Below are 23,200 nucleotides of genomic sequence, written 5' to 3'. Positions count from 1 at the left end.
AGATGCATAATTGAGAGCATCCTGTCGGGCTGTATCTCTGCCTGGTACTGCCACTGCAGCACCCACAACCGCAGGACTCTCCAGAGGGTGGCGCGGTCTGCACAACGCATCACCGGGGGCAAACTACCTGCCCTCCAGGACAGCTACAGCACTCAATGCCACAGGAAGGCCAAAAAGATCATSAAGGACAACAACCACCCGAGCCACTGCCTGTTCACCCCGCTAACATCCAGAAGGCMAGGTCAGTACAGGTGCATCAAAGCTGGAACCGATAGACTCAAGGCCATCAGACTGTTAAACAGCCATCACTAGCACAGAGAGGCTGTTGCCTACATTCCGACTTGAAATCATTGGCCACTTTAATAAATGGAACACTAGTCACTTTAATAATGCCACTTTAAAAATGTTTACATATCTTGCATTTCTCATCTCATATGTATATACTGTATTCTATACTATCTATTGCATCTTAGCCTATGCCGCTCCTTACTTAGATTTGTGTGTATTAGGTATTTGTTGTGGAATTGTTGGATATTACTTGTTAGATATTGCTGCAATGTCGGATCTAGAGGCACAAGCATTTCGCTACACTCGCAATAACATCTGCATGTGACCAATTTGATTTGATTTGATTAGCTAGGTTTTCATCCAATTGCTGACAGATTTTGATGTGAATATTCTAAAATCTTCATAAAAACAACATTTTCCAACCACATTTTCCAACCATAGATGTTTCCATGAAATGTATTTGTTGGAGATAAAAGYCTGTGCTCAAAAATATGACTTTAGCTGTTAAAGTCCCATTAAAAAAAWWKKAKRMWAAWMGGMTTRCKWRSSKWTTTRKAKRRRWKRMYWRKKRRRWKRTMMRKKKAAAAAASTTTGCGTTATATACTGGTCTGGTCTTGGCACGTGCGCTCTAGCCAACAGCTAAAGAAAAATMATTSTTATTTGTCAAACGGCAGCCAAGCATRTATCACCATGTCACCAGAGTAAGACCCTTGATATTTGTTGTAAAGAAGCATCATGTTCATTACTGTGGACTTTCWCCACGCTGTGAAGTTCATCATAACTTATTTCATAGTGTAACAAACTGCATGCTTTCTTGAGTTGTAGTGGTATCACAAGATATCATCACGTGACTCCAACTTTAATATGATGGTTATTATATCAATGTTTGAGCATAAAGACGTTTCCACTGCTATTTCTCACATAATTCATTTTACAGACTCAAAAAGATCCCACCTTGTCTAACATATTTTGTTTTGTCGACGTAGTTTACCAACCAATTTTACCAACAAATTTGCTCTTTACATCAGCCCTGTCATGACATTTTGTACTTTGTACTTTGTACTTTACTAACATAAAAAGGTTGGATGGAAACCTGGTTAATGGCACAAAAATGGTTAGAAGACTTTCAGAAACACATAACAATTGTTTTATTGGTATCCCTTTCTAATATAGAAAAATCTGTTGCGAAGAAGCCTGCCAAAGAAGAGAAAGCAAAGGGTAATACCCCTATTCTTTTATATTCCATTCCATTCTAGTCTTCTCTATTTTATTCTATTTCTATTCTATCCTAGTCAACAACTGAAATCTAAAGGCACTCCGTGATTCTGAAGCAATTTCATCTCACAAGAAACTTAAACATTGTGTGATTTGTAATGTACATGCATGCACGAGAGGTTAAGTTGAGTATGCTAGCGAGTGGTTATGGGTTGGGGTAGCCTCTGACACCCATTTGTTGGCAGAAAGATAGTCAAAAGGGATAGTGACCCGCTGCCACTTATCAAACCAATTAGATATGTATCATGGGTGGAGCTGCAAACAGAAGTGGTGTTTCTGAAAATAATTCTGACATGCAACAATCTAGCTCGCAATCAAACCCAAGGGTTGTCCAAACTTCTAATAGTTGTGTCAACAAGACGAGATTTATAAAAGATAGCCACGTGAGACTAGGGTTTGGTTTAAGCATGCTAGAGGGTGGRTAAGGTTAGGGTTAGGGCAAAGTTAGAGAAAATAAACATGCCAAAACAAAGACACTTGCAGCATACCAGTCCTGCAAGTTATGCCACCCCCGACCACCTTTTCATTCTTTCCACACCTCTTCTTTCCAAAACAAAACTTACAGAAGTTTCCATCCTCAAAACAATTAGCTCAAGTCTGTGTTTTCTCAAGAACGTCTAGACTCATTGAAACATTGATCATCGTGACATTAAAATCATGACCTCTTTCTTCAACAGCAGAGCCTGTTTTAACAGACCCCTTCGCCACAGAAGGTAAATATTATTTTCACACGGTAGCACTCCAAATATTATATTTTAAGAGCAGTCTATGGATCGCATGCAAGTTACACTTTTAACCAAGTATAACTTATAAGGCCTTCATAAGCCCTGTGCAGTATAAGGCCAACATAAATGCTTCACAAATGATTTATAAGCTAATGATGGGAAGTGGATTGTCTCTTTTTTTATTGTACTCTGGATCATTTTCAGATGAGATGCCTTACTTCCAGTGCTTTTTTGTGGATGAAGATGAGGCCCAGTATCCCTTCTACCCGTTCTCACCTCTCCAGATGTGAGAGCCCGTGCCCAGGGAAGAACACAGAGTCTAGAAAGCAATAGACGAGATGGGCGACACCTTTAGTGTGGAGTTAATAATAAACMATTAATAAAACCAAGCCATGGAATCCACTACTGCTATGTTGCAGCCTAGCGTCCTGAGCTGGTCGTCAACAGAAACCTAGGACAGCAAAGCACTTTGAGTGAATTCGCTGAGCTCTCATGGATAGCCAACATCATTCCTTTCCAAATGTGTTCGTGTTATATTTTGTTTTTGATAGCTGATATGGCATGAGTTGATCTATATCAGGACATCCGTATTTTGAATGAAACAATGCATACTGTGTTTACATCAGTTAGGCCATGCTAATTTGCTTGATTCCGCTTTGATAGTTGTCAGTTTTCTCAATTGAATGGCATATTTAAACAAAWTGGAATACAGATTGTACCGTTGGCTTTCATACTTTTCAAATCCTCAGCGCAGCGCAAGCAATTTATCTGTCTGTCATCGCAGTCAGTTGAATGGGAGCTGCATATGGGAGCCGAGCAGTGTTGGTCTAGAATTTGGGGGAAGAGCTCTGTTGGGCTGGACTACAGACTGCTGCTCTGTTGCTGTGGASTCTGAATTACACTTTATTTACATGAACATGGGCTCTATATCATTGCTCTCATACTAAGACATCAGTGGGTCGTTCCATCTCAAAAAMCACAAGAAAGAGGATTTCGACACCCACCGTCTCAGATTGTACTGGAAGTGTTTCTGTTAGGGAACAGATAAGATTAGCGTTCCTGCAACAATATTTTGTTGAAATATAATTTGAACTCTTAGAAATTAAGCTAATTTCCACCCAAATTGGCCATTTTATTCAATAATCATAGACCCTAATCTCCAGGATAGCTTTTAAAAAAAGAATTACTCCCCCACTTCATGTTAAAGGGACAGTTCACCTAAATTACAAAATTYGATTTGGTTTCCTTACCTGTAAGCAGTCTTTGAAAAAATAAATTAAACAGTCCATGTGTTGGTTTTGTTGTCCACTGATTCAAATGCTTTTTTGCATTTGTTACACAACTCCAATGCAAGTCAATGGTACCTGTATTAGCATTTTCATGCTTCATGTCCAAATCATTCTGAAGTATCTCAAGCTGTAATGTTACAGACAGATGATTTAGATATGAAGCTCGGAAATGCTAATATAGGTACCATTGACTTGCATTGGATTTGTGCCACAAATGCTAAAAAGTTAGCATTTCAAACACGGCCAGATAAACAAAACCAAAACATGGGTTGCTGTCATACCTTGTCCCTAAATTGCTTACAGGGTAAGCAAACCAATATGTAATTTGGGTGAACAATCCCTTTAACAATGAGGGAGGATTCAGAAAAAAAAGAACTACAAGTAGGAACAGCACCATCTAGTGGTCAGAACATTGTAAAATCAAGATGTAGGATGGGACATWAACCTAACTTAAATTATTAATTTCTCTGAACAGGAAGAAAAAAACATAACCAAATTCACTGAGAATARATTACATAGGATGAAGAAACAATACACTGAGTCACAGCTCCATACTATTCGTCAGACATAGAGAACTAATAATGTTTACTCTTTATTAGGGGAGGATTGGTGTGGGGTGTGTGGTGTCCGTGGGTGGCTTTTGYTAGTTTCTTTCGATTCATCATGTCTTACTCCTTGTTAGAAAAAYGTTTGGTCCAAATCGGATGTTAGGTACTATATTTATTGAATATTATATGYTTCATATAATATTCAATAATTYTACTACCTAACGTCCGATTTGGACCAAACTTTTTTCTAAAAAGGAGTGAGACATGAGGAATCGATAAATTTAAATGGCCAATTTGTGTGCAATCAATTAGCATAATTACTCAGAGATCAAATTATATTTCAACAAAATAATATTGCAGGAATACTAATCTTATCTGTTTCTAACTAKAGKAATTAAATGATTTCAGACCATTCTGAGATGGTGGGTGTCATGGCTTGCTGAAATGACATACAACAACCTCAGTGGATTTTTACCTTACTTTGTGAGACATTTTTGTTTTTAATGTTGCATTTCTTGCCCTTCTGTATACTTTCACAATGGTAACTCACAATGAGATAGTACTTCCATTGTAGCTGAATATSTTTCCTCATTGATTTTCAGGCTACATTGCTTTCTTCCATTTTCTTATATTCTTCTTCATCAGTCTGCGTTTGTTAACCTTGAGGAAGCATAAAGCTTTTCATCAAATTCGTAGGGACCTCATACTCACATTAAAAATAATTATGCTGGTGCCTCGAAGTCTGTGAAGTTGTTTTTGTATTGTATGTACTATATGTCTGGAAAGGAATAACCATAACCTATATGTCCATGAGAGCTCCCAGCTCCCAGATTCCGATCAACTAGATAAAACACCCTCTGGCTTTCCCACAGGTGACAAGTGGCAGACTCAGTCATGGTGTTCTGAAGTCTTATCAACCATCTATAAAATGCTCCTCATTTTGATAAGGGTGCTGATTCTAAGCATTCCATTGTCTGACCTTTCAGAATGAGGTTGAAGAAGAATTTTTAATGGGTAACACGCCAGTTGGAATGCACTTGTTGCAATCAGGTGTCTTTGAAATATTTRATTTTGTGTGATAATCCATTTTGAACTCATTTAAAGTAGGTGTTGTCCATTTGTATCAACATAAGTTAGACATCATTTCTTGCACTGGATTACACCATCAAGGACCTTAAACTAACTGGAACATGAGAGGAGAATACATATATGAATGATCAAAATCAATGTTTGTATCCCGTATCTATTTATTGATAGACCAAAAGGAACAGCTGCATAGCTCATGAMTGTCACAGAGTAGTGTCCTTTTGGTAGGGTTTACACAACTGGCAAACTGGTTGAAATAAGGTGTGGGAAAAATAAAGAAGTCCAGTTTACCATTATGTTATGCGTATAGTGACTTATGAATCATATATAATCAAGTSATATAGTAATATGAACAATATATTATGATATTATTTATATAATTATAATGTTATCAACAATAGTGGTAATAATAATGCATYTATGACAATTGTATTTATTTTTGTGCTATGTTATGAACAGATTTATAACATTTCAGATTGATTACTTTATAATCTCTGAAAGACAAGTTGGGACAGCAGTCAACACATAATCCTACTTCTACTTAAGTTAAATTGTGTCTTGGCTGTTTTTAATTAAAGTGACAACTTGAATTTTTTGACAATGAAGTACATGTGTAGCCAAATATTGATATTGTTCCATCTTTCAGTTTCGGTACCTCTGCACAAAACATGTATTTGTTGCAGAAGAATGTGATACTTTGGTACATGAAATGCCTTTAAATTCTCATTTAGCCTGTCCAAAATGTTATTAACATGTATAATTTTTGTGGAGAGCAAAAGATAAGACTGATTGTGAAACAGTGCATTTATGCTGATTCCACTAATCATGTTAATGCTCCTAATCTTTGTGTTAAATGTTTTGACTGAACCGACTCCCAAATGTGATTTTTACTAGCAAATACTACCTTATTTGCTATTCAAGGMCATATGATTGTATCTGTTCACTACCAAAGTAGTTAATTACTACAATATTTGCCACAATACATTTTGTAGCTAGCATAGCAATGGTAGTGTTACTGTAAAATACAATTAGTAGAATACATAATGGTGTCATCTTGACAGTTAGGTTCTGTACTATTATTAGTAGTAACCGCTGTAAGCTTATAACATAACTTATAACAAGCTTATAACCATACAGAGACAGGATGGTACTCTGATGACCCACCAACGTTTTGAAGCATTGTGCATTAAATATTTTAAAGGTTCTCTGCTTCCAAGTGTTCATTGTCTGGTGTTTAACAACAATATATTGATCTGCTGGAGCATCAATATGACAGTGCCAGATCTATTGGAATTGTYTATGGCATCAATAATTCATTGTAAGTTGTATTTGAGCTGACTGGTTCAGGAATGTACATGGTGTAAGGAAATAATAAGGCCACTGATGCAAGGGATAATGGGACAGATTTAATGCTATCAAATGCAGAAAATGATATTAAATCTGAATAGTTTGACGACAGATTAACAAATGTATGTATTGTCCTATGCTTAACCTAACTAAGGCAACTTGTCATACGTATTGGATTAGTAAATGTAACAGTTTATGTGTGGTATTCTTTCCCTTTCACCTTGTTTCTTGTGTGTTGARGCCAGTAGTTAGCCTAGTGGTTAGAGCGTTGGGCCAGTTACCGGAAGGTCGTTCTGCCCCTGAGCAAAGGCYCCGAAGATGTGGATGTCGATTTAGGCAGCCCCTCTCTGATTCAGAGGGGTTGGGTTAAATGCGAAWGACACATCTCAGTTGAATACWTTCAGTTGGACAACTGACTAGGTATCCCTCTTTCCCTTTCCCGGTAGGCTATTGAACAGTCCATAGTATTTGAGTTGTAATACACACATATGATCAGATGATGGCATTATAGAGTGGTCTATTTTCTAACATTTCAAATAAACGTTTTTATACTACACATCTGTATCCCTTTAATAACAAAATGAACCCAGATCATGAACTCTGGGAAAGACAATTAGGTCATTCAATTATTGAATGTTGCCATGTTCAGGMGTCAAGTGTGGTGGAAAATTGAAATGGTGTGAAAAAGAATGAGATGTTCATCACTYTCAGTTATATTAATAATCTTGAATGTAATGTTGATGGCAGTTCCCATGCTTGTGAAATGCCAGTGTCTTGATTTTGTAATATGTCAGGTTTTACAACTCATAATAAATTGTGTTGATATTGCACCAAGATATCTTTTTCATTTCAATATTGGAACTGATTCTGATTTCTCTCAAAGCATCGAGGACATCCAGTATTATTCAAGTTTTGACAATCCATCTCATAGCCAACGCAATGTGTCAATAATTGTTTGCCCTTTACATTCTACATTCAATATCCATTACACTGTACTTTATTCTTCATATAGTGTGTTTGGTAAGCTCTGAGCCAACATGACACACACTCCTAGTAATACTGTTAACCTCTGTCCAGGACACTACATTTTAATTGCCACTTTCCACTTGTCACTAACCACCATTGTGGTCCTACTTGTCATTTACTTGGCCCAAAATCAAAGCAAATCTCTCCCTCTGTTGGTCATCACCATAAACCATGGGATGGTTTATGCCATACCTGAACCTGCCTTATTTTAGCAAAAATTAGTTTTGTATTCTTTTTTCTCTCTCCCTTCTTAGCTCCCATGGAAGGCATGGAGTACTTCCACACTTTCCCAAACTTCCAAATGGCTCTTTTCTGTCTCTCTCCGGATGCTTGGTCCACAATGGAGAGGTCCGGTGCACAATCAGCTGGTAGTGAGATCTGAAGCATGGCCCATGTTTTTGTTTTCAAAATGAGACACATTATCCTAGGTATAATATAAGCCGTGATTTACAGTTCTTCTCAATTGCGTACAAGTCATTTTTTTAAACAATGTAGATTTTCTAAACAATGAACAATGATCACAGACACAGAACTTGGTGGCCATTTGCCAGAAAGTAAATGCATTTTCATAATAGAACACATGGAACACTAGTGCGGAGGGATTCTATCCGGGCGGCGCGGTTTGCGGTGCTCGTCCCTGTGGAAGCTGCAAGGCAGGGACAATGGGACCAATCACAGTCAAAAATCACAGTCAAAAATGTAGCCAAGTGCCTTATTTTTTATTATAAATAAATACAAATTCAGATTTTTTAGGGGGTGCCCTTAGCACTCCTTCTACTGTGGTAGCCTATGTCCCTTATTGACTGGGGTGAACGAAGCTCTCTGTGGTTACTAAGGGACAGATCAAAATCTACATAATGGTTACCTGGAGGAAAATGTGTGCATCAAACATGATTTAGACCTTGTTTATGGAAAACTGTTTATTTCTGTATTTCATGGTTGCAACTTGCTGAAAATTGTCCACKGTGTTCCTATCYTCTAGTTTAAACAGTACTGCAAAACATTTACTTACAGAGTGCATCAAACATGATTTAGACCTTGTTTATGGAAAACTGTTTATAACTGTATTTCATGGTTGCAACTTGCTAAAATTGTCCACAGTGTWCCTATCATCTTGACTAGCCAGTACTGRACACTTMTTTACTTATAAAGTGCATCAAACATGTTTTAGACCTTGTTTATGGAAAACTGTTTATAACTTTATTTCATGGTTGCAACTTGCTGAAAATTGTCCATTATAATTCTATCATCCTGACTACCCAGTACTGCACACATTTTTACTTATAAAGTGCATCAAACTTGTTTTAGACCTTGTTTATGGAAAACTGTTTATAACTTTATTTCATGGTTGCAAATTGCTGAAAATTGTCCACAGTGTTCCTATCATCCCAACTACCCAGTACTGCAGTAGATTTTACTTACCAATTGCATCAAACAACGCATCACCGGGGGCAAACTACCTGCCCTCCAGGACACCTACACCACCCGATGTCACAGGAAGGCCATAAAGATCATCAAGGACAACAACCACCCAAGCCACTGCCTGTTCACCCCACTATCATCCAGAAGGCGAGGTCAGTACAGGTGCATCAAAGCAGGGACCGAGAGACTGAAAAACAGCTTCTATCTCAAGGCCATCAGACTGTTAAACAGCCACCACTAACATTTAGTGGCCGCAGCCAACATACTGACTCAACTCCAGCCACTTTAATAATGGAAATTGATGGAAATTATGTAAAAATGTACCACTAGCCACTTTAAACAATGCCACTTAATATAATGTTTACATACCCTACATTACTCATCTCGATATGTATATGTATACTGTACTCTATATCATCTACTGCATCTTGCCATCTTTATGTAATACATGTATCACTAGCCACTTTAAACTATGCCACTTTATTTTACATACCCTACATTACTCATCTCATATGTATATACTGTACTCTATACCATCTACTGCATCTTGCCTATGCCGTTCTGTACCATCACTCATTCATATATCTTTATGTACATATTCTTTATCCCTTTACACTTGTGTGTATAAGGTAGTAGTTGTGGAATTGTTAGGTTAGATTACTTGTTGGTTATTACTGCATTGTCGGAACTAGAAGCACAAGCATTTCGCTACACTCGCATTAACATCTGCTAACCATGTGTAGTGACAAATAAAATTTGATTTGATTTGATTTGAGACCTTGTTTATGGAAAACTGTTTATAACTGTATTTCATGGTTGCAACTTGCTAAAATTTGTCCACAGTGTTCCTATCATCTTGACTAGCCAGTACTGCACACATTTTTACTTACAAAGTGCATCAAACATGATTTAGACCTTGTTTATGGAAAACTGTTTATAATTGTATTTCATGGTTGCAACTTGCTGAAAATTGTCCATAGTGTTCCTATCATCCGACTACCCAGTACTGCAGTAGATTGTACTTACCAATTGGCATCAAATATGTTTTAGACCTTGTTTATGGAAAACTGTTTAACTGTATTTCATGGTTGCAACTTGCTGAAAATTGTCCATAATGTTCCTATCATCCCGACTACCCAGTACTGCAGTAGATTTTACTTACCAATTGCATCAAACATGATTTAGACCTTGTTTATGTAAAGGAAGACCCTCCTGAAATGGACGAAAATAAATGGGAACATATTGGCACCGTACGAAACATATACACAATGTACTATACCACTTAAATGGATGGCATTTCATTCAAAGCTTATGGCAAATGTCACACAGKAAAAATCCAATAGAAGGCGAGCGCGCTCCACAGTAAATTTTCATATTGCAAATGCACATCAAGTCAAGACCCAAGGGTKAAATTTTGAACATTTGTAAATGTTTTCAAAAACTATTCACCRCCTTTAAGCAGGACCATCCGGTTATTCTCTCCAAATCATTGTTTGTCTACACGGCTTTCATTACCACTCTGGGATCATCGACACGGCTCATCGACACTGTCCTCAAGGAGACCACTCTTCCAGAACGAGTGCAAGTAAACAGACAACTAAGAAGGACAATCAGAGACTTAATCCAGACAAAGGAGAGGGCCATCCAAAGAACAAGGCCTCTGTCGAACCCTCATCACCAAGCGGATTCAGGCCCACGAAGGCCTGGGCCCGACAGAGATACCTGACGAAGACCTTCAACATGTAAATACATGCATTACTTCTTACCCATAAGAGCGGCAGTTCGGGGCAAGGTATTAGGGCTAAACTAAGTGTAGTTTACAAACATATCCAATTGTTGTTTCTCTTTCTCTCTCACGCTTTTGCTCTCTCTCTCTTTAAGTCTCCATCTTGTGTAACACATGTCATTAATGTGTTGGTCCGCTAGGGACCCGTTGTCATCGTATTACGTTTCTAATCAATAACCTATACTGTGTGTGTATCTTATGCTATCATTTAGCTTGTTAGTAAATAAATAATGAAATAAACTTGTGTGGTACAGAATGATCAGTGAGACCCGGGTTTGTGCAGATTTGCGGAGTCTACACCGTTCAAAATGAGACTGATATGAGGAAATTATTCATTGATGACTGGTAGGATATTTATATATTCTTGAGTTAATTTTGGAAATGGTAACTCATTAAACAAACTTTTCCCATGGTGCCCCAGATACCTAAACAGTTAATTGTTACATAATTAATTTAATCAAGTAATAATTAAACGTAGTAGGTAATTATTCGATAAAAAGCAGTCATCACATTAATGATAGTCACATKATGACAGGGTCAATGCAAATAGTCCGGGAAGCCATTTGTTTAACTGTTCAGCAGTCTTACGGCTTGGGGTGGAAGCTGGCATCTATGTTCTCTTGATAAGTATGTGAATTTGACCATTTTCCTGTCCTACTAAGCATAAAAATATAACGAGTACTTTGTATGGCGTAAAAAGTACATTATTATTTTTTTTGGAATGTAGTGAAGTAAATGCAAAAGTAGTCAAAAATATGAATAGTAAAGTAAAGTACATATACCCCCCAAAACAACTTTATTTAAGTACTTTACACCACTTAAGGTTACTAACAAAAAACTAGTAATACATTACTTGAAGTGTGAAAATAGGAAAACAGTGAATAAATTGCTAATAAATTGCTAATAATACCTATTAAAGGCTTTATAAGCTACTTACATAGTCACAAATAATATTTTGGATTTATTATCTATGCTGATCAAGTCCCTAAATGAAGACTTGTTGCTCACCACTGTCTCTCTGGCCCAATCTATGTTCCCTCAGCCTGCTCCTCCTCCTCAATAACTTRATCCTGAGTCTGTGACTTGCTCACTAGTACTAACAGTTCATTTTCCAAACATAATAAATTCTTACATTGTAAAAAGCAATTATTAGAATGAAGTAGAAGTTTAGATAAACATTATATTCACAAATGTATTCATGGTCACCTTACCGTAGCTTCCAATCTTGGCCTCTTGCTTTGAGAGGTAAAGATTTTGCCTTTGTACTTGGTATCTCTGTCAAATAATTTGCAAGAGCTAGCTAAGTCTACTGCACGTAGGCCTAATGAGAGCATTGTCTGCTGAAGTGATGTACCTCAAAGTGAGMGCTCTCAGACTTGTCCAACAACTAGCTAGCTAACAGTAAACTCTAACTTGAAATGAAAATACTTCGTCAACATTAGAAATGTGTAATATATGAAAACGTATCTAGCTAGACTATCTTACCCGTGGTCTGAAATCGGAGTAGATAGCCAGAGCGAATTTACCAGCTAGTAGAAAGGTGTGTTGTAAAATCTCTTTTAAATATGTCCACCSTTTCAGACTCCCTCAGGTTCTCTGGCAGGCTATTCCAGAGACTGGGGACATTGTAACTAAAGGCTGCCTCTCCATGCCTTTTGGTTCTAGGCTTTGGAATAGTTAAAAGGCCAGTGCAAGAGGACCTGAGGGACCTACTGTGTACATAARTAAAWAGCATATCTAATATGTATTGGGGTGCACAATTAAAACCAGTGTAATGTGTGCTCTCCGTCTGGTCTTGGTCAGTACCCGTGCTGCAGCATTCTGGACTTTTTGCAGTTGACCAATGGCTTTCTTGGATAGACCAGACAGGAAAGCATTACAGTAGTCAAGCCTGCTTGTAATAAAAACATGTATGAGTCTCTCTGTATCAGCCTGAGATAGAAACGGCCACACCTTGGCAATGTTCCTGAGGTGGTAAAAAGCTATTTTGGTCACATTCATAACGTGTGATTTGAAATTGAGTTCAGAATCTAACATGACAACCTAGGTTTTTTACCTTGTGCTTTATCTTGCTCGTCTTGATTTAGCTGGAGGAAGTTGAGCCATCCAAATATTTAAATCACTAATACAGTCTAATAATTGATCTGTGGAACTAAAATCCTCTGGTGACACAGAAATGWTGTGTATCGTCTTGAACTTTATTTTCCATAGATGACGTGCGCACCAGCACCGCCTTCTGCTAGGGAGATCACTGTATTGCATAGACATTTTATGCGTAATTTCTGATGGAGTTAATATGGTTTTTGTGGGCGGATTTTCAGCATTTTGTTTAATTGGGCGAAAAAATGCTTAGGTGGCCGCCCAAGATTTTAAATGGCAGAAAAAACCCTGGCATTAAGGTATGTTTCCGACCCATATCTCGTGCTCCGCGCTGTCTTAACGTAACCATGATTGAGTTTCAACCCCAGTACAGCTCAGTGTGAACAATCATAACAGTAGGGTTGGTATTTTCTGGCAAGCGAATTCTAGGAGTTGAAGTCTTTCCATTGAGCTGTCCTTGCGTTCCCGAATGAAATAGAAAGTTACAACTGTATCCAGCGTGTGTCCGTAGCCGATCTTCCTTCCTGATAAATATCCTTTACGGATTATTTTGACTTGGTTGTAGTGACTTCTTTACCTTGCTGACGTAGTCACTGCCCAAGCTGAAGCGGAAGTTGTTTCTGACGCATACAGTCTACAAAGTTSCCAAAAGGCAAAGAGCACAGAGATCCAGGGATATGATGCAACAGAAATAGGATTTCTCTTCCTTTAAATAACCAAACAAAAGTATTCTCTGATTAATATAGATCATAGATTATGTGAAATTATATTTTCAAAAGAATTTGCTGCTCCTGCGTCTAGCTAGGACTCCTACTACACAAGGCCTAACTTCCTCCATGTATTCTGTACTTGCCACAGTGCAATGAATTTGCAAAAGTGGGAGCCATATACTAAGGTACACTAAGGCACAATAATATCCCAAATAATAAATCAATGATCAGGTATATTATACACAACATGTAATATTTCAACAATATACATGGTGCTTGGTACGCCTTCTGTGTTCCAAAAAAATATGACAAACACACACACAGTTTTGTAGAAGGCATGAAGGTGGCATGAAGGTCAGGGTTACTGGCGTGTACACACCCTCTTCTGGAGATGAAACAGATCCTCCTGTCTCCTTTCATCCATCTTGTTTAGAGAAAAGGGGAGAGAGAAGGAAAAGAGGAAAGGGAGAGGGATATTGAGAAAGAGAGGATGAGAATAACCCGAGCATGTCTGCTCCATGAATAATTGAAGAGGGATGTGTTTTGGAGAGGTCTCTTCTCAGCCCAGCCAAGCCATCCTACAATGATTTCTCTCTATCTACTCTCGTATAGTACATCTGATGCACATGCGGGACAGTGTAAACATTGATGATTCYAAAAAAGGCTCTCGTGGGAAAGGAGAKGAGAGGAGTCGGTTACCTAATAGCACTTTGCGCTGGCTGCTCCTGCCGCTGCTAACGACAATACTCCTATATTCCCATTCTGGGCTCAGGAACATTTAGGGTGACAGGAGGAAGGAGGGATAACCAGAATAGGGCTTTGAATTGTATGCCTATCCTATCGACCCAGCTGAGCACCCCTCCTCCTGCCCCTTTTCTCCTTCTCCTCTCCTCTGTGGATGCCCTCACTTGCAGCATGGACTCCGGAGGGGAAAGAGAGAAAGGGTGGATGGAAGACCAGTGGGAGAAATGGTAGGGCAACACTGCATCTATCTTTCCTATCCTAGGTGTTTACCACACTGGCAGAAATCTAGTGGAGGGCTGGGTGACCTTGTGTGTGTGTGTGTGTATGTAACTGCTGAAAATATGTCGCTCCCTATGCTTCACTCAGTGTTATAGCATAGGACAGGGATGCCCTTGAAGTAGAGAGGATGCATAGGAGAGAGGCAGAGAGAGAAGACAGCGAGATAGTGGAGGTAGAGGACTAGAGGAAGATATAGCAGCTTGTATCATTTGGACACGTTATATACTGTAACTCTTGGGAGAAGAATACAGAATATGATGATATCACCAGGATGCTGGTATGTTGAAAGCACAGACTTGCTGACTCTGTGCTTGTTGTCATACGGTGTTGGATGTAAAAGCTGGCCCATTAGATGGCACTATCCTTACGATGCAAAACAAATGTGAGCAGCCGAGATTGATGAATGAACGGTAATGRTGAATGCAGCCTATTAATATGCCTGATTTGGGATTAAGAGGTAAATTAGCAGGAGAGAGAGTCAGGTAGATGTGGCTGTATTAATGACTCAATCATGGGTCTAATGCTTAACATGGAGAAGCCAGAAATGTGAAAATTTAAATCAGCAAGTGAAGGAAGATTCACAGCCATATATGTTAGTAAGTGGGTAATTCAATAAATCACCGTAAACAGATTCTCTCACTGTGTTATGGTTCATCTTCTCTAGGATAGGGGGCAGCATTTTCACGTTTGGATGAAAAGCATACCCAAATTCAACTGCCAGCTACTCATCCCCAGGAGATAAGATATGCATATTGTTAGTAGATTTGGATAGAAAACACTCTGAAGTTCCTAAAACGGTTTGAATCATGTCTGTGAGTATAACATAACTTATTTAGCAGGCGAAATCCCGAGGACAAACCATTCAGATTTAATTTTTTTGGAGGTCACTCTGTTCAATGGATTTTCATTGGGAATACAGATTTCTAATTGACCTTCTTGCAGTTCCTACCGCTTCCACTGGATGTCAACAGTCTTTAGAAATTGTTTGAGGGTTTTGCTTTGTGTAATGAAGAAGTACGGCCATTTTGAATCAGGGTCACTTGTTGTGTCCTGTTTTTAGAGGCGCATGATAGAAGGCTAGCTACAGTTTGTTTTAATCCTGTATTGAACACAGATCAGCCCGTCTTCAATTTTAGCAATTATTTACGTAAAAAAATACCAAAGTTGTATTACAAAGTATTTGAATGTTTTGTCAAGTTTACAGGTAACTTTTGAGATATTTTTGTAGTCAGTTTCACAAGTTGGAACCAGTGTTTTTCTGGATCAAACGCGCCAAATATATGGACATTTTGGTATATATACCGACGGAATTAATCGACAAAAGGACCATTTGTGATGTTTATGGACATTTGGAGTGCAAACAACAGAGCTCGTCAAAGGTAGGCATTAATTATATTTGTATTTCTGCGTTTTGTGTCGCGCCTGCATGGTTTCTTCCTCTTGAATTTGCAGACGTGTTGCTGTGCGTTTTGCTGTGCGCTTGTGTGCCACTTACTTTGCTAGCTTTGCTTTGCTAGCTGACAACTTTACGTTTATATTTTTGTTTTTCCATCACAACTTTTCCCTCATTCAACTTTTCACTCGGACGCTTTATTTGGACATGGTTCGTCAGACCACTTCAACAGCCGAAGCAAGTAGTAACTTTAACTGAGTTTTCTAACTGCATTCGCTGTACTCATATATACAGGAGAATGATCGCCTAACGGCGAGGATAGCTGTGCTGCAAGCCCAGCTTCAGCGCATCGTTAGGCAAGGGTAATTTCAGTGTAGGAAAGGGTGAAACAGCGTCTGTGCCACTATAAGTACAGATAGTAACGTTAGTATAAATCCCCCCCGCACTGTCCCCGCAGCCGGACATTTTCTCATGGCTTCTGGAGGGAATGCTGTTGGAAGGCTCAACCGGTGTCGCTCATTCAGCCGACAGAAACTTTCACCGGTTTCCCCAATGAGTAGCGAGTCGGAGTCTGAGGCGGAGTCTTCTCTTGTCTCTACTCCTCCCGTTACGGGGTCTGAGACGCCGAAGGCTCCCACCATTAGCTCTGACAAATTGAAAACCCTAGTCATTGGCGACTCCATTACCCGCAGTATTAGACTTAAAACGAATCACCCAGCGATCATACACTGTTTACAGGGGGCAGGGCTACCGACGTTAGGCTAATCTGAAGATGTGCTGCGGCTAAAGCTAAAACTGGCGAGTGTAGAGAGTATAGAAAATTTTGTTATCCACGTCGCGCACCAACGATGTTAGGATGAAACAGTCAGAGGTCCCAAGCGCAACATAGCTTCAGCCTGTAATCAGCTGAAAGATGTGTCGGCATCGAGTAATTGTCTGACCCTCTCCAGTTAGGGGAGTGACGAGCTCTACAGCAAAGTCTCACAACTCAATCGCTGGTTGAAAACTGTTTTCTGCCCCTCCCAAAAGATAGAATTTGTAGATAATTGGCCCTCTTTCTGGGACTCACCCACAACAGGACCAAGCCTGCACCTGCTGAGGACGTGACGGACTCATCCTAGCTGGAGGGTGCTTCTCATCTTATCTACAACATAAGATAGGGCTCTAACTCCTACTGCTCCACAAGATAATAGGGTGCAGGCCAGGCAGCAGGCTGTTAGCCAACTGCCGAGCTTAGTGGATCTGCCATAGCCAGTCAGTGTAGTCAGCTCACCATCCCACCATTGAGCTGTGTCTGTGCCTCGACCTAGTTGGGCAAAACAACATGAGGGTGTTCGCCTTAGCAATCTCATTAGGTAAGACCTCCTCCATTCCTGCATTATGAAAGAGATCGTGATACTCACATCTCAAAATAGGTTACTTAATGTAGATCCCTCACTTCAAAGGCAGTTATAGTCAATGAACTAATCACTGATCTAATCTTGATGTGATTGGCCTGACTGACATGGCTTAAGCCTGATGAATTTACTGTGTTAATGAGGCCTCACCTCCTGGTTACACTAGTGACCATCCCCCGTGCATCCCGCAAAGGCGGAGTGTATGCTAAATTTTACGCATAGCAAATTTCAATTTACAAAAAAAAAATGATGACGTTTTCGTCTTTTGAGCTTCTCGTCATGAAATCTATGCAGCCTACTCCAATCACTTTTTATAGCCACTGTTTAATAGGCTCCTGGCCATATACAGCGTTTCTCTCTGGTTCCCTGAATTCCTATCAGACCTTGTAGTCATAGCAGATCATATTCTAATTTTTGGTGATTTATATTCATGGATGGAAGTCCACAGACCACTCCAAAAGTCTTTCGGAGCACTCATCGACTCAGTGGGTTGTTGTCCAACATGTCTCTGGACCTACTCACTGCCACAGTCATACTCTGGACTTAGTTTTGTCCCATGGAAATAATGTTTGTGATCTTAATGTTTTTCCTCATAATCCTGGACTGTCGGACCACCATTTTATTACGTGCAATCGCACAAACAAATAATCTGCTCAGACCCCAACCAAGGAGATCAAAATCGTGCTATAATAAATTCTCAGACAACACAAAAATTCCTTGATCGCCCTTCCAGACTCCTTCTGCCTACCCAAGGACGTAGAGGACAAAATCAGTTAACCACCTAACTGAGGACTCAATTTAAACCTTTGCGCAATACCCTAGATGCAGTTGCATCCCCTAAAAACGAAAAACATTTGTCATAAGAAACTAGCTCCTGGTACACAGAAATACCCGCTTTGAAGCAAGCTTCCAGAAAATTGGAACGGAAATGGCCACACCAAACTGGAAGTCTTCCGACTAGCTTGGAAAGACAGTACCTTGGCAGTACCGAAGCCCTCACTGCTGCTCGACTCATCCTACTTTTCCAATTAATTGAGGAAAAAAAAAAAAAAAAAATTATAATAAATAATGCCTGTTGCAAAGCTAACTAAAAGCAGGATTCCCCAGAGGGATGGTTCACTCAGCAGTAATAATTCATGACTTCTTTGAGGAAAAGATCATGATCATTAGAAAGCAAATTATGGACTCCTCTTTAATCTGCGTATTCCTCCAAGCTCAATTGTCCTGAGTCTGCACAACTCTGCCAGGACCTAGGATCAAGGGAGACACTCAAGTGTTTATAGTAACTATACTCTTGACACATGATGAATAATCATGCCTCTAAACCTTCTAGCTGCATACTGGATCTATTCCTACTAAACTACTGAAGAGCTGCTTCCTGTTGCTGGCCCTCATATGTTGAACATAATAAACGGCTTCTATCCACCGGATGTGTCGAACCAACTCACTAAAAGTGGCAGTAATATAAGCCTCTTTGAAAAAGCCAAACCTTGACCCAGAAATATAAAAAACTATCGGCCTATATCGAATCTTCCATTGCTCTCAAAAATCTTTGAAAAAGCTGTTGCGCAGCAACCACTGCCTTCCTGAAGACACAATGTTACGAAATGCTCGTCTGGTTTTGAACCCATCATAGCACTGAGACTGCACTTGTGAAGGTGGTAAATGACCTTTTAAATGGCGTCAGACGAGGCCTGCATCTGTCCTCGTGCTACTAGACCTTAGTGCTGCCTTTGACACTCGATCACCACATTCTTTTGGAGAGACTGGAACCCCAATTGGTCTACACGGACAAGTTCTGGCCTGGTTTAGATCTTAACTGTCGGAAAGATATCAGTTGTCTCTGTGAATGGTTTGTCCTCTGACAATCAACTGTACATTTCGGTGTTCCTCAAGGTTCCGTTTTGGACCACTATTGTTTTCACTATATATTTTACCTCTTGGGATGTTTTCGAAAAAGTATATTACTTCACTGCTATGCGGATGACACACAGCTGTACATTCAATGAACATGTGAAGCTCAAAATTGCCCTCGCTAGAAGCCTGTGTTTCAGACATAAGAAGTGGAATGGCTGCAAATTTCTACTTTTAACTCGGACAAAAACAGAGATGCTTGTTCAGGTCCTAGAACAAAGAGATCTCTGTTAAATCTGACAATTAATCTTGATGGTTGTAGTCGTCTCAAATAAACTGTGAAGGACCATGGCGTTACTCTTGAACCTGATCTCTCTTTTGACGAACATATCAAGACGTGTTCAAGGACAGCTTTTTCCATCTACATAACATTGCAAAATCAGAAATTTTCTGCAAAAATGATGCAGAAAAAATTAATCCATGCATTTGTTACTTCTAGGGTTAGACTACTGCAATGCTCTACTTTCCGGCTACCCGGATAAAGAACAAATAACTTCAGTTATTGCTAAATACGGCTGCTAGCATCCTTGACTAGAACCAAGAAATTTGATCACATTACTCCAGTGCTAGCCTCCCTACACTGGCTTCCTGTTAAGGCAAGGGCTGATTTCAAGGTTTACTGTAACGCTATAAAGCGTGTAACATGGGCTTGCTTCCTACCTATCTTTCCGAGTTTGGTCCTGCCGTACCATACCTACACGTACGCTACGGTCACAAGACGCAGGCCTCTAATTGTCCTAGAATTTTTAAGCAAACAGCGGGAGGCAGGGCTTTTCCTATAGACTTCAATTTTTATGGAATAGTCTGCCTACCCATGTGAGAGACGCAGACTCGGTCTCAACCTTTAAGTCTTACTGAAGACTATCTCTTCAGTAGGTCATATGATTGAGTGTAGTCTGGCCCGGGAGTGTGAAGGTGAACGAAAGTGCTCTGGAGACGAACCGCCTTGCTGTTCTGCTGCCGGTTCCCCTCTCTCCACTGGGATTCTCTGCCCCTAACCCTATTACGGGCTGAGTCACTGGTTACTGGTGCTCTTTCATGCCGTCCCTAGAAGGGTGCGTCACTTGAGGGGTTGAGTTACTGACGTGATCTTCCGTCTGGGTTGGCGCCCCCTTGGTTTGTGCTGTGGGGAGGAGTCTTTGGTGGCTATACTCGGCCTTGTTCAGGATTGTAAGTTGGTGGTTGAAAGATATCCTTAGTGGTGTGGGGCTGTGCTTTGGCAGAGTGGGTGGGGTTATATCCTTCCTGTTTGGCCTTGTCGGGGTATCATCGGATGGGGCCACAGTGTCTCCTGACCGCCTCCTGTCACGCCCTCCAGTATTATGCTGCGCATAGTTTATTGTGTCGGGGGCTAGGTCAGTTGTTAGACCTGTGAGTACTTCTCCTATTCTTATCTCGTGTCCGTGTGTGAATTTAAGTATGCTCTCTCTAAATTCTCTCGTTCTCTCTTTCTTTCTCTCTCTCTGAGAACCGAGCCTAAGGACCATACGTCACGGCAACCGGGCATGATGACGTCCTTGCTGTCTCCAGTCCACCTGACCTTGCTGCCTGTTCCAGTTTTCAACTGTTCTGCCTGCATGTTATGGACCCTACCTGTTCAACTCTAATGATCGCTTGAAAGCCACTGACTTTTAATCCTGATTATTATTGACCATGTTGTCATTATGAACATGTTTGAAAATCTTGGCCCTTTAATTTTCTCCTTCTCTCTTTCTTTCTCTCTCTCGGAGGAGCGAGCCCTAGGACCATACGCAGGACTACCGGGCATGATGCTACTTGCTGTCCCCGTCCGCCTGGCCCTGCTGCTATTCCAGTTTTCAACTGTTCTGCCCCTGCGGTTATCGAACCCTGACTCTGTTCACCGGACCTGCTATTTTTCAACTCTTGATGATGCGTGCATAATGAAAGCCAACTGAAAATTATTCATGATTATTTTGACCATCGCTTGTCACTTATGAACATTTTTAACATTTGGCATAGTTCTGTTTAATCTCCACTCAACACAGCCAGAAGAGGATCGGCCACCCCTCAATGACCTGGTCTCTCTCTAGGTTCTTCTAGGTTTTGGCCTTTCTAGGAGTTTTTCCTAGCCCGGCTTACACCTGCATTGCTTGCTGTTGGGGTTTTAGGCTGGGTGTCTGTACAGCACTTCGAGATATTAGCTGATCGTCAAGGGTATAAAAATAACTGATTTGATTTGCTTTTGATGATGTGTTGAATATGCTTCTCTGTCTTTTTTTACTATGGTGCTAACTCAGATAAATAGCATCGTTTGCTTTCGCCGAAAAGCCTATTTGAATTCTGACACGTTGCTGGATTCACAACCGTGTGAGCTTTAATTTGGTATCTTTCATGTGTGATTTAATGAAAGTTAGATTTTTATCGTAATTTATTTGAATATGGCGCTCTGCATTTTCTCTGGCTTTTGGCCAAGTTGGCCCTGCCTAAACTCAGATTTTGTGATATAATAAAACTTACTAACAAAACATTATGTATTGTGTAACATGGAGTCCTATGAGTGTCATCTGTGAAGATCATCAAAGGTTAGTGATTTAATTTTATCTCTATTTCTGCTTTTTGTTCCTCCTCTCTTTGGCTGGAAATGGCTGTGTTTTTCTGTGCTATGTACTGACCTAACATAATTGTTTGGTGTGCTTTCGGTAAATCCTTTTTGAAAAGACATGCTGGCTGGATTCACAACAAGTGTAGCTTTAATTTGGTGTCTTTCATGTGGATTTCAGAAAGTTGATATTTATATATTGTTTTAGATTTTTGGCGCTTCCATTTTACTGGCTTTTGGCCAGGTGGGACGACCCGTCCACATATCCCAGAGAAGTTATGATGAGTGTTACAGAGTTTGGAGTTTTGCTAAAATTCGTGCGTATAAAATGTTCGATTTTGAGGTTGGTTCTGTTTGGGTGTGGCTGGCCCGATTAGAATTTACTCACTGATCAGGATGTGTTAAAATCAAATCATCAAAATAAATTGTATTTGTCACATGCAACGAATACAACTGTGAAATGCTAAGTTCCAAGCCCTTAACTTCACTAGGTATAGCGTGAATGAAAAGCCTGCCCAAATTAAACTGGCTCTACTCACCCATAAAAGCTAGAATATGCTATATATTGGTAGATTTGGATAGAAACACTGAAGTTTCTAAACTGTTTGAATGATGTCGTGAGTATAAACAGAACTCATGGCAGGCAAAACCCTGAGAAAAAACCAACCAGGAGTGGGAAAATCTGAGGTTTGTAGTGTTTCAAGTATACAGTCAAATATACAGTGTCTATGGGGTCATATTGCACTTCCTAACGCTTCCAATAGATGTCAACAGTCTTTAGAACCTTGTTTGATGCTTCTACTGTGAAGGAGGGGAATGGGAGCTGAATGAGTCAGAGGCGCGCTGACTACGCTCGTCATGTGAGAGTTAGCTTGCGTTCCATTGCTTTTCTACTTCCGGCGCCGACAAGAGATGGCCGCCTCGCTTCGCGTTCCTGGGAAACTATGCAGTATTTTGTTTTTTTAACGTGTTTTCTTACATTGGTACCCCAGGAATCTTAGGTTCATTACATAAGTCGGGAGGAACTACTGAATATATGAGCACGTCACTCACACACTATCATTACGACAGGAATATGACTCTCCCGAAGCGGATCCTGTGTTTTGCCTTCCACCCAGTACAATGGATCTGATCCCGCGGCGACCCTAAACAACGACGCCGTAAAGGGGCAAACGAAGCAGTCTTTCTGGTCAGGCTTCGGAGACGGCACACGACATAGATGCAATCCGTGAAAGTCCGAGCAAGTTAGCATTCCAAGAAGACATCAGAGACTGTAACGTTCTTTGCTTCACGGAACCATGGCTCACTCAG

The 23,200-nt window shown here is 40.1% G+C and overlaps 1 long non-coding RNA gene across 1 annotated transcript; it reads left to right on the top strand.

The window, feature by feature from the left end:
- The first annotated feature begins 876 nt into the window (after positions 1 to 876).
- On the top strand, positions 877 to 7,388 carry LOC112076624 (uncharacterized). Its single transcript, XR_002895225.2, has 3 exons — positions 877 to 1,506; positions 2,241 to 2,276; positions 2,493 to 7,388. It is a non-coding gene; the product is annotated as an uncharacterized lncRNA (long non-coding RNA).
- Positions 7,389 to 23,200: the final 15,812 nt, after the last annotated feature.

Source organism: Salvelinus sp. IW2-2015, unplaced genomic scaffold, assembly GCF_002910315.2.
Source record: "Salvelinus sp. IW2-2015 unplaced genomic scaffold, ASM291031v2 Un_scaffold3887, whole genome shotgun sequence".
Classification (NCBI taxonomy): domain Eukaryota; kingdom Metazoa; phylum Chordata; class Actinopteri; order Salmoniformes; family Salmonidae; genus Salvelinus; species Salvelinus sp. IW2-2015.
This window is presented reverse-complemented; position numbering and strand designations above follow the sequence as displayed.